This window comes from Coregonus clupeaformis, unplaced genomic scaffold (assembly GCF_020615455.1).
Source record: "Coregonus clupeaformis isolate EN_2021a unplaced genomic scaffold, ASM2061545v1 scaf0288, whole genome shotgun sequence".
Classification (NCBI taxonomy): Eukaryota; Metazoa; Chordata; class Actinopteri; order Salmoniformes; family Salmonidae; genus Coregonus; species Coregonus clupeaformis.
In genome coordinates, this window is record NW_025533743.1 from 417393 (window position 1) to 429448 (window position 12056).

The 12056-nt window shown below is 48.7% G+C and overlaps 1 long non-coding RNA gene across 1 annotated transcript; it reads right to left on the reverse strand.

The window, feature by feature from the left end:
- Positions 1-11034: 11034 nt before the first annotated feature.
- On the reverse strand, positions 11035-11743 carry LOC123484366. The gene is made up of 2 exons (XR_006658502.1): positions 11464-11743; positions 11035-11188 (listed from the first exon to the last, which is right to left on the reverse strand). It is a non-coding gene; the product is annotated as an uncharacterized LOC123484366 (long non-coding RNA).
- Between the last annotated feature and the right edge of the window lie 313 nt (positions 11744-12056).

The window sequence follows — 12056 nt, forward strand, 5'->3', positions numbered from 1 at the left end:
GCCTTCCATAGAAGCTCCAGCAGTATCCTCCAGTCCTTTGTTTCCACCAGTCGTGGGGGTCTATGTCTTCCATAGAAGCTCCAGCAGTATCCTTGCTAAACAGCCCAGCGCTGAACTGTGTCTTCAAAGTGTCTTCGGAGTAGTTTAGTAAACATTCCAGGATAGCCCTGTAAGGATAGGTGGCACTGCTTTGACTGATAAGGCGTTCACCCAAAGTCACATCCACTTGGGAGAAGATGGTAGCCGGGGTAATTAATGAGGCTCACCTTGGCATCATTTGCAATATTGGTCCCATCTCTTTAGGCCACTCTGAGACGCAAAGGTAATAAGGTGTTGTTGAGGTCCAGGTAGTTGTCACCATGGCCTGGGATGGACAACTCTATAGGTCCATTGTCTGTGTTGTTGAGGTCCAGGTAGTTGTCACCATGGCCTGGGATGGACAACTCTATAGGTCCATTGTCTGTGTTGTTGAGGTCCAGGTAGTTGTCACCATGGCCTGGGGGTGAACAACTCTATAGGTCCATTGTCTGTGTTGTTGAGGTCCAGGTAGTTGTCACCATGGCCTGGGGTGAACAACTCTATAGGTCCATTGTCTGTAATGGCAGAGAGTGGGGGCTATCTCCACATAACAGGACCTATCTATTGGAAACTGGGTTAAGGGGTCCGTGAAAAGATGGAGCTCTGTCTTTATAGCTCCAGAGGACATGCGGTGTAAAAGAGACATGTTGATTGTTCTTTTAGAAAACGCTTCTGAGTTTATATTTTAGCAGTTTTTGGTCGAGACCTCCTCACTTTACGTCAGTCTTTGACTTACTGACTTTCTTCCAGCGGTTAACCTCCGCTTTTTAAGGAAGGACATACGTCTTCTACCCAGAGGTCTCTTTTTAAGGGAGGACATACGTCTTCTACCCAGAGTTCTCTTTTTAAGGGAGGACATACGTCTTCTACCCAGAGGTCTCTTTTTAAGGGAGGACATACGTCTCATACCCAGAGGTCTCTTTTTAAGGGAGGACATACGTCTTCTACCCAGAGGTCTCTTTTTAAGGGAGCACATACGTCTTATACCCAGAAGTGTCTTTTTAAGGGAGGACATACGTCTTCTACCCAGAGGTCTCTTTTTAAGGGAGCACATACGTCTTCTACCCAGAGGTCTCTTTTTAAGGGAGCACATACGTCTTCTACCCAGAGGTCTCTTTTTAAGGGAGGACATACGTCTTATACCCAGAGGTCTCTTTTTAAGGGAGGACATACGTCTTCTACCCAGAGGTCTCTTTTTTAAGGGAGGACATACGTCTTCTACCCAGAGGTCTCTTTTTAAGGGAGGACATACGTCTCATACCCAGAGGTCTCTTTTTAAGGGAGGACATACGTCTTCTACCCAGAGGTCTCTTTTTAAGGGAGGACATACGTCTTCTACCCAGAGGTCTCTTTTTAAGGGAGGACATACGTCTTCTACCCAGAGGTCTCTTTTTAAGGGAGGACATATGTCTTCTACCCAGAGGTCTCTTTTTAAGGGAGGACATACGTCTTCTACCCAGAGGTCTCTTTTTAAGGGAGGACATACGTCTTCTACCCAGAGGTCTCTTTTTAAGGGAGGACATACGTCTTATACCCAGAGGTCTCTTTTTAAGGGAGGACATATGTCTTCTACTCAGAGGTCTCTTTTTAAGGGAGGACATACGTCTTCTACCCAGAGGTCTCTTTTTAAGGGAGGACATATGTCTTCTACCCAGAGGTCTCTTTTTTAAAGGGAGGACATACGTCTTCTACCCAGAGGTCTCTTTTTAAGGGAGGGCATATGTCTTATTCCCAGAGGTCTCTTTTTAAGGGAGGACATACGTCTTCTACCCAGAGGTCTCTTTTTAAGGGAGGACATATGTCTTATACCCAGAGGTCTCTTTTTAAGGGAGGACATACGTCTTCTACCCAGAGGTCTCTTTTTAAGGGAGGACATACGTCTTCTACCCAGAGGTCTCTTTTTTGGTCTTTGAGACAACAGCATGAGGCCTGATCCTTCTTGATGGTCAGGATCTGATGACCCACGTCTAGTCATAGCAATAGCCACCACTTCACTTACTATGTTTTTGGCTGCTGATTTTAAATGAGGTTTGGCTATGCTAATGCCTCTCTTCATAAAGGGTATAACCATCCTAGAGAGGTTACGATATATACCCCCTATCCCCGAACCATACATGGTCTGGGTTCCATAATAACCGGGAAATCCATTACCCACTTGATCAACATAGTATGATACATAGTGGTTAGGATCAAGATGGTATTTGTCTACCATAACCATTTTATTTTTGTATTGAAATATACATATTTTATTATTATTATTGTTTTTGTTTTTTATTAGATATGTAGAGAAGCTTTGACAGGTCTAAAGTGGAGTTTTACAATCACTTTTCCAGAAGGAAACTCTATATTTTGGTTCTGATCCGTTTTGATCTCAAGCTGAATGTTTTCAAAAATATTTATTGCTTACAGTTACGTAGTGTGGCTTGTCATAGTTAACACTGACTACATCCCCATCCTTGCCATCTATATGAACTGTTCTCAGGAGGGTACATAACTGTCTCCTACCCTTTGTGTCACAGTTCCCTCAGCCAGAACCCAGAAGCAGACCAGGACAAGGAGAGTTGAACGAAGGTGAGGGTTTATTCAGATACAAAAAGGTGCAGAATAATCCAGGGACAGAGCGGGCGGCGTGGATGAGTAGTTGGGGTGCAGTTCTAGGTCCAGTGATGGCTCGGCAGCCGCCGACCATCAGGCAGAGGTGGGGTGAAGGTTCCGGACGTGTGACTGCAGATGGGACAAAAACGGAGGTAAGGAAACAATAACCCAACAAAGTACAAAACAACAAAACTCACGTTAGATACTCTAAACTGATACTCAGAACACCTACTGTTCATGGCTAACGATCCGGCAGGAACTGGATGTTTGGCCAGAGCCTAAGAAGGGTGATGATGAGGACCAGGTGTGCAGATTGCTGACGGGATGCAGGTGTGGAAAACAAGAGAGCTCCCCGGAGCGTTCCCGAACCCTCGGGAAACTGGAAACTACGAACCGTAACACTAGTCACCAGACAGGACCCGACTCAGACTGCCGGGATCGTTACAGTACCCCCTCCGACGAAACGCCACCGGGCGGACTCCCGGAGCGCCAGGATGGAGGCGGTAGAATTCGCTGATGAGGTCAGCATCTAGGACCTGTCGCCGCGGAATCCAACTCCTCTCTTCAGGACCATACCCCTCCCAGTCCACGAGGTACTGGAAACCCCGGCCCCGCCGTCTGGAATCCATGATGCGACGCACCGTGTAGGCAGGACCACCTCCGATCATCCGAGGAGGAGGAGGAGGGGGCGGAGGAGGCAACAGAGGACTGAGGAAGACAGGCTTGAGGCAGGAGACATGAAAGGTGGGATGGACTCTGAGCGTCCTCGGTAGTTTGAGTCGAACTGCCACCGGATTGATCACCTTCTCCACCACAAACGGACCAATGAACTTCGGTAACAACTTCCTAGACTCAGTCCGTAACGGAAGATCCCGTGTGGCCAACCAAACCCTATCTCCCGATGGTATAGGTGGGAGCGGGGATCCGGCGACGATTCGCCTGGAGCTGATACCGGTCCGAACCTCTAAGGAGTGCCTTTCTGGCCCGATGCCAGGTCCGGTGGCAACGACGAATATGGGCCTGAACAGAAGGCACTGAGAGCTCCTTCTCCTGAGAAGGGAACAGGGGAGGTTGGTAGCCATACAGGCACTGGAAGGGAGACATCCCAGTGGCAGATGTAGGGAGAGTATTGTGGGAATACTCAACCCAAGGCAACTGAGAGGCCCAGGAGGTGGGGTTGGAAGAGACCAGACAGCGTAGCGTGGATTCCATCTTCTGGTTGGCTCTCTCCGCCTGACCATTGGATTGGGGGTGAAAACCAGATGTGAGACTGACTGTAGCTCCAATGGCCAAACAGAAGGACTTCCAGACAGCAGAGGTAAACTGAGGGCCACGGTCGGAAACGATATCACTGGGCAAACCGTGGACCCTGAAAACCTCCCTAACCAGGATCTCGGACGTCTCCGAGGCAGAGGGAAGCTTGGCAATAGGCACAAAGTGGGCGAACTTGCTGAATCTGTCCACGATAGTCAGAACGACCGTGTTCCCCTCAGAAGCGGGCAACCCCGTGACGAAGTCCAGGGCCAGATGCGACCATGGACGCGGGGAATAGGAAGGGGGTGAAGTAGTCCAGAGCTGGGCCGATTGGTACTCTTATTCTGCGCACACACTGGACAGGCAGCAACAAAACCCCGAGTATCCTCGGCCATGGCAGGCCACCAAAAACGTCTGCGAAGAAACGCCATTGTCCGAGCCACGCCAGGGTGACAAGCCATCTTACTGGCGTGGGACCATTTGAGGACAGCAGGACGAACCGACTCAGGCACAAACAACCGACCGGGTGGACCGTTACAGGGACCGGGCTGAGTCCGAAGGGCCGCCAGCACCTCCTCCTCAATCTTCCACATAACTGCTCCCACGACGCAGTTCCGGGGGAGAATTGTCTCGGTCTTGGACCCACTCTCCTCCGTCTTGGAGAACATCCGGGACAAGGCGTCCGCCTTGCCGTTCTTAGACCCAGGTCGGAACGTCAGGACAAACCTGAATCGTCCAAAAACAACGCCCACCTGGCCTGACGGGAGTTGAGACGTTTAGCCGATTGCACGTAAGCAAGATTCTTGTGGTCAGTCCAGACAATAAACGGTTGCTCCGCCCCCTCCAACCAGGTGGCGCCACTCCTCCAAGGCAAGTTTCACCGCGAGAAGCTCCCCGGTTACCCACATCGTAATTCCTCTCCGCAGGCGAAAGGCGACGAGAGTAGTAGGCGCAGGGATGGAGTTTACTGTCCGTGGAGCATCGCTGCGACAGGATGGCGCCAACTCCCACATCAGACGCGTCCACTTCAACGACTAACTGACGGGCCGTGTCCGGTTGGAGAGAGAATCGGTGCGTTGGTGAATCGCCTCTTCAACTCCAGAAACGCTCGATCCGCCTCCGGATTCCACTTGAAGGTCCTGATACTGGAAGTCAAGGCAGTTAATGGAGCGGCCACACGGCTGTAATCCCGGATGAATCTGCGGTAGAAATTCGCAAACCCCAAAAATCTCTGGAGCTGCAATCTCGTACCGGGCTGGGCCCATTCCAGAACCGCTCTAACCTTCTCCTGGTCCATCCTAATCTCACCCCTGGAGATGATGTACCCGAGAAAGGATGTTGTGTGGGCGTGAAACTCGCACTTCTCGGCCTTCACGAACAGGCGATTCTCCAATAATCGCTGCAGAACCTGCCGGACATGCTGGACGTGGTCGGAAGGTTCCTTCGAGAAGATCAGAATGTCATCCAGGTAAACAAACACGAAGAGACCGATCATATCTCTCAGGACGTCGTTCACCATACTCTGGAATACCGCTGGAGCATTGGTCAGTCCAAACGGCATCACCTGATACTCGAAGTGCCCCATCGGTGTATTGAACCCCGTCAACCACTCGTCCCCCTCTCTGATCCGGACCAGGTGATACGCATTGCGTAGGTCTAGCTTGGTGAACACCGTAGCCCCCTGTAAGGAGTCGAAGGCAGAACTCATCAAGGGCAGGGGATACTTGTTCTTGACCGTGATGTCATTCAACCCCCGATAATCAATACACGGTCGAAGAGAGCCATCCTTCTTACCCACAAAGAAGAATCCTGCCCCCAGGGGTGATGACGAGGGACGAACGAGACCAGCAGCTAGGGACTCCTTGATGTAGGTCTCCAACGCCTCACGTTCAGGTCGGGAGATACTGTATAACCTTCCCTTGGGGTAGACAGCTCCAGGGACCAGGTTGATGGCACAATCATATGGTCGGTGGGGAGGGAGTGACAGAGCCTTCTGCTTACTGAAAACTTCCCCCAAATCGTGATATGTCTCGGGAACCAGGGACAAATCTGGGGTTTAGCCTCAATCACCTGACTGGGAACCGAATGGGGGGCAGGCAGTCTTGAGACAGTTAGCATGACAATCCAGGCTCCAACTCGTTACCTTGCCCGTCACCCAATCGAACGTGGGATTGTGTTCCTTCAGCCAGGGGTATCCAAGGACCAGAGGAACATGGGAAGACGGCAGAATGAAAAAATGAAATCATCTCAGAATGATTCCCTGACAACCGCATCTTAACCGGTTCAGTCCTCATCGTGATACGTGCCAGACTACTGCCGTTCAGAGTGGTCGCTTCAATGGCTTCCGGCAATTGCTCCTTGGAAAGCCCCAGCTGTTCCACCAACTTCGGCATCAAGAAAGCTTCCATCGGCACCTGAATCGATAAAAGCGTTAAGCGCTAAGCTCTGATTCCTGTTCACAAGGGTAGCCGGGAAGCGGGGTCTGACAGAGGTACTGAGAGGTTGAAACTGGCTCGCTAAAAGTCCTCCCAACTTTAGCGAGCCGGGCAGTTTGACGACCGCCGGGAGCAAGTGGAGATGTAATGTCCCGAGCGACCACAGTAGAGGCAGCAGTTGGTCCTACGTCTATGTTGACGCTCCTCCTTGGTTAACCCGTGACGCCCCACTTGCATGGGTTCAGAATCGGGAGAGAGGTCCTCTCCACTAATCCTTTGTGGTGGAGAATGATCGACGTGTTGTGGTCCACCACCCGACCCGACTGGGAACTGAGAAGCTGATCGATTGGACGGACCCCATTGCTTCTCCCTCCTTCGCTCTCGGACTCGATTATCCACCCGAATAGACAAGGCTACCAAGCTGTCCAGGTCACTAGGCTCCGGATAGGAGATCAACTCATCCTTGAGCTGCTCCGACAGACCCTGGTAAAGGCCGCTTGCAACGACTCCTCGTTCCACCCACTCTCCACAGCCAACGTCTTGAACTCGATCACGAAGTCGGCCACGCTGCAGTTCCTTGGTGAAGAGAAAACAGGCGCCTAGCTGCGTCCCTCCCTCGGACGGAATGGTCGAAGAGCTTCCTCATCTCGGCCGTGAACCCCTGGTATGAAGCCATGCAGGGATCCTGTCGTTCCCAAACGGCTGAAGCCCACTCCAGCGCTCGACCACGCAGCAACTCAATCACAAAGGCTATCCTAGCCTTGTCTGTGGCATAAGAGTAGGGCTGTAGATCGAACACTAATCCACACTGCATAAGGAAGGAACGGCATCTTCCCAGCTCCCCCTCATATTTATCCGGCGTCGGAACCTTGGGCTCACGGAGGGACACAACTTCAGAAGCGGCAGGCGAGATGGGTGAAACCGGTAGTGGGTCCTCCACCGGACACTGGCGTTGGTTCTGGACCTCCATCAGGCCGGTAGAAAGGTTCCGAACTGACAACGCGATCTCCTGTAGTACCGTGCTATGATGGCCCAACATCTTCTCCTGCTGGGTAATGGCATGGCGAACTGAGTCCAGGTCCGCTGGGTTCATAATTGGCCGGATCGTTCTGTCACAGTTCCCTCAGCCAGAACCCAGAAGCAGACCAGGACAAGGAGAGTTGAACGAAGGTGAGGGTTTATTCAGATACAAAAAGGTGCAGAATAATCCAGGGACAGAGCGGGCGGCGTGGATGAGTAGTTGGGGGTGCAGTTCTAGGTCCAGTGATGGCTCGGCAGCCGCCGACCATCAGGCAGAGGTGGGGTGAAGGTTCCGGACGTGTGACTGCAGATGGGACAAAAACGGAGGTAAGGAAACAATAACCCAACAAAGTACAAAACAACAAAACTCACGTTAGATACTCTAAACTGATACTCAGAACACCTACTGTTCATGGCTAACGATCCGGCAGGAACTGGATGTTTGGCCAGAGCCTAAGAAGGGTGATGATGAGGACCAGGTGTGCAGATTGCTGACGGGATGCAGGTGTGGAAAACAAGAGAGCTCCCCGGAGCGTTCCCGAACCCTCGGGAAACTGGAAACTACGAACCGTAACACTAGTCACCAGACAGGACCCGACTCAGACTGCCGGGATCGTTACACTTTGATAGGATATGATGTCGGTATGCACAAACATGGGGTCAAACCCTGCATGTATATCCACAGGGTATGGGAATAATCTATCCGTCACAGCCACCCCTTTATTGGGCGTCGTCCCCAACATGGTGTAAAGCCCTGCATGCATATCCACAGGGTATGTGAATAATCTATCTGTCACAGCCACCCCTTTATTGGGCGTCGTCCCCAACATGGAGGATAAATGACCACTGGTCTGTATAGCTAGCTCATCACCCCCTGTGATTTATACACGTTGTTGAATAGGGTTGTAGGTCAACACTATTTTCATATGATTCAGGGCTAGGAGGCCGTTCATCTCAAAGACCATCCTCTCTACAGTTCTACAGAATCATTTGTTTAAGCTTAACAGGTTTAGGGGGTTCAGATATCCTTTAAAAATAAAAATCACCGTCATTTTCCTTGACATTATACCAACTATGGGGGTATGTAATCTCGCTGAGACCTACTTCCCAGGCCTCTGATAACTCGATAGGTTTTGGAAAATTGGTTGTAAAATCCAAACTTGTGTTATTCCTATATATATCTGCAGACAAATTACTGGGGAGAGTCGGGTAAAATCCACTGTGCTCCATGATGCACTCCAGTGTACACTGGAATGGAAGTGTGTTTATCATGCGTGAGGGTTTAAGTTTACGCCCCCTGCCTCCACGACCTCTTCCTCTAAAACCCAAATGTTTATTTTTTGGGGGCCAGTTTTTCCAACGGACCAACACCCATGTTTTCCCCTTTTCTCTCTTTTGATCCAGAATCTTCTCCACATGAACGACTTTGTCTATACCCATCTTTACCTTCTGGAGTTCCTTCTCGTAAAAGGACCCCTCTATATGCTCCCCATCATAATCTTTTAACTTGTAGACAGGAGGTATACGGGGTGAACATTCTGTAACTGTGAACAGCTCATCCTTTAACTTGTAGACAGGAGGTATACGGGGTGAACATTCTGTAACTGTGAACAGCTCATCCTTTAACTTGTAGACAGGAGGTATACGGGGTGAACATTCTGTAACTGTGAACAGCTCACCGCTGTAACCTTGCTCATATGTTTTGTCTAAAAACACCCCTCAACTTGGAGATACGTACCAAGTCACCAACTATGAATTTAAAATCAATTTCTTTCTTACGGTGAAGGGGATCAACCCATACAGATTTTTAAAGACATGAAAAGAGTTATCCAAAGACACCTCATAGGGCTTCATACGGACACTCTTGTGGTAGCTGTAGTTATACCCCTTTACTAAATCTTGAACTATAGCCACATATCTACGGGTGTTGTGAGCCGTAAAGTATTTCCACATCCTCTCCTTCAAAGTCCCGTTAAAGCGTTCGACCACTGAAGCTTTAAAATCCGAGCCTGTAGCAAAATGCACGATATTGTGCTTCTTCACAGTTTCTGAAAAATGCTTTACCACCGTCAGTCTGTACTTTCTTGGGTGCTCCTCCTTCCTCCAAGACAGAGTCAAAGGCCCGAGTCTCCTCTGCCCCACCTCTTATTTTTTAAGACCCTTACAAAAGCTATTTTAGAGTAAAACGTCTATAACCAAGTTAGCATGTATCGATCTCCATCATTTTTATCGGCAAGTGCCTGCATGGCACATAGATCAGCCTGAAACTGTGACAAGGGATGAATAGAAAAAAACTATATTTCGATGAAAATTGTTTTTCGCACAGGTTTATGCAAAGTGTAAGCATCCTGCTCTGCTAGCCAATCGGTCACTTGGTCATCATTTAACCTGCGGCCTGTTTCTTCAGCTGCAGCTGTCTGGAACCTCTCCTTCCCACCCAAAGACCCTGGGTTAGAGGGGTATAATACATGACCCTGGGTTAGAGGGGGTATAATACATGACCCTGGGTTAGAGGGGGTATAATACATGACCCTGGGTTAGAGGGGGGTATAATACATGACCCTTGGTTAGAGGGGGTATAATACATGACCCTGGGTTAGAGGGGGTATAATACATGACCCTGGGTTAGAGGGGGTATAATACATGACCCTGGGTTAGAGGGGGTATAATACATGACCCTGGGTTAGAGGGGTATAATACATGACCCTGGGTTAGAGGGGGGTATAATACATGACCCTGGGTTAGAGGGGTATAATACATGACCCTGGGTTAGAGGGGGTATAATACATGACCCTAGGTTAGAGGGGGTATAATACATGACCCTGGGTTAGAGGGGGTATAATACATGACCCTGGGTTAGAGGGGGTATAATACATGACCCTGGGTTAGAGGGGGTATAATACATGACTCTGGGTTAGAGGGGGTATAATACATGACCCTGGGTTAGAGGGGGTATAATACATGACCCTGGGTTAGAGGGGGTATAATACATGACCCTGGGTTAGAGGGGGTATAATACATGACCCTGGGTTAGAGGGGGTATAATACATGACCCTGGGTTAGAGGGGGTATAATACATGACCCTGGGTTAGAGGGGGTATAATACATGACCCTGGGTTAGAGGGGGTATAATACATGACCCTGGGTTAGAGGGTATAATGCATGACCCTGGGTTAGAGGGGGTATAATACATGACCCTGGGTTAGAGGGGGTATAATACATGACCCTGGGTTAGAGGGGGGTATAATACATGGCCCTGGGTTAGAGGGGGTATAATACATGACCCTGGGTTAGAGGGGGGTATAATACATGACCCTGGGTTAGAGGGGGTATAATACATGACCCTTGGTTAGAGGGGGGTATAATACATGACCCTGGGTTAGAGGGGGTATAATACATGACCCTGGGTTAGAGGGGGTATAATACATGACCCTGGGTTAGAGGGGTATAATACATGACCCTGGGTTAGAGGGGGTATAATACATGACCCTGGGTTAGAGGGGGTATAATACATGACCCTGGGTTAGAGGGGGTATAATACATGACCCTGGGTTAGAGGGTATAATACATGTTATTAATCAACTGCTCAGCCATCCTTCTGGCCTCTTTGATGACCATAACAATAATTCACCCATTTCAAATAACGAGAACATTTCATTTGCATTTTTGCATTTTATTTTTGCGTACATTTTTATGTATTACGTATCCATTCAGTTTAGGTTGTAAAGACATATCTAGGATGATCAATGGAAACAGGATGCACATGAGCTCAATTTCCAGTCTCAAAGCAAAGGGTCTGAATACATCTGTAAATAAGGCATTTCAGTTTTTATTTTTAATACATTTGCAAACATTTCTAAAAACCTGTTTTCGCTTCATCATTATGGGGTATTGTGGGTAGATTGATGAGGATTATTATTTATTTTTTTTAAATAAGGCTGTAACGTAACAAAATGTGGAAAAAGGGAAGGGGTCTGAATACTTTCTGTATATGGGGAAATGCCATTTGGAAGATATATTCTTGTTTTACTGAACCATCACAATAATAAATAGAATGTTAGATCACACATTTTGAACATACTTGGACATTGTCCCAGGTCATTGAGAACGTTCCGTACATCACCGTTTCCTCCTGGGAATAGGCCAGTCTCCTCTTAAATATCTTAGTCTGGAATTAACATTGAGATTACTGACATACACGTAATAACCACTCATTGTACTCATAAATAAGGTAGCCTGTGTAATCACCTTGAAATAACAGAATTATGAAATAGGCTGAATCAGATTGTGTTTACATATGTTTAAGACTCACACTTACCTCAGCCTGTTTCTTCCACTTCATGATCTGGGTATCATTGCCGACCCTCAACCTGTTAACATGTCCTCTAGTGGCATCAGAACATAGGCAGATGGCCATGGAGTTCAGAGTGAAGAACATCTTCTCACAGCATCCTCCCCTCCACAGCTCCATCTCCAGGCATGTTGGTACAAACTTCATTATATTTTGCCTGCTGGTGAACAAGGCCATTGACAGCACCATCCATGTCCCTCTGTCATGGAGGTCCTGCTTCTTACGTTGAAAGTCGTCTCTGAAAGAGGAGACATTAGAAGGTTTCTTGTCTTAGTTTTGTCTTTTGTTTCGGACAAGGCTTACATGTCAGAGGCGTACTTACT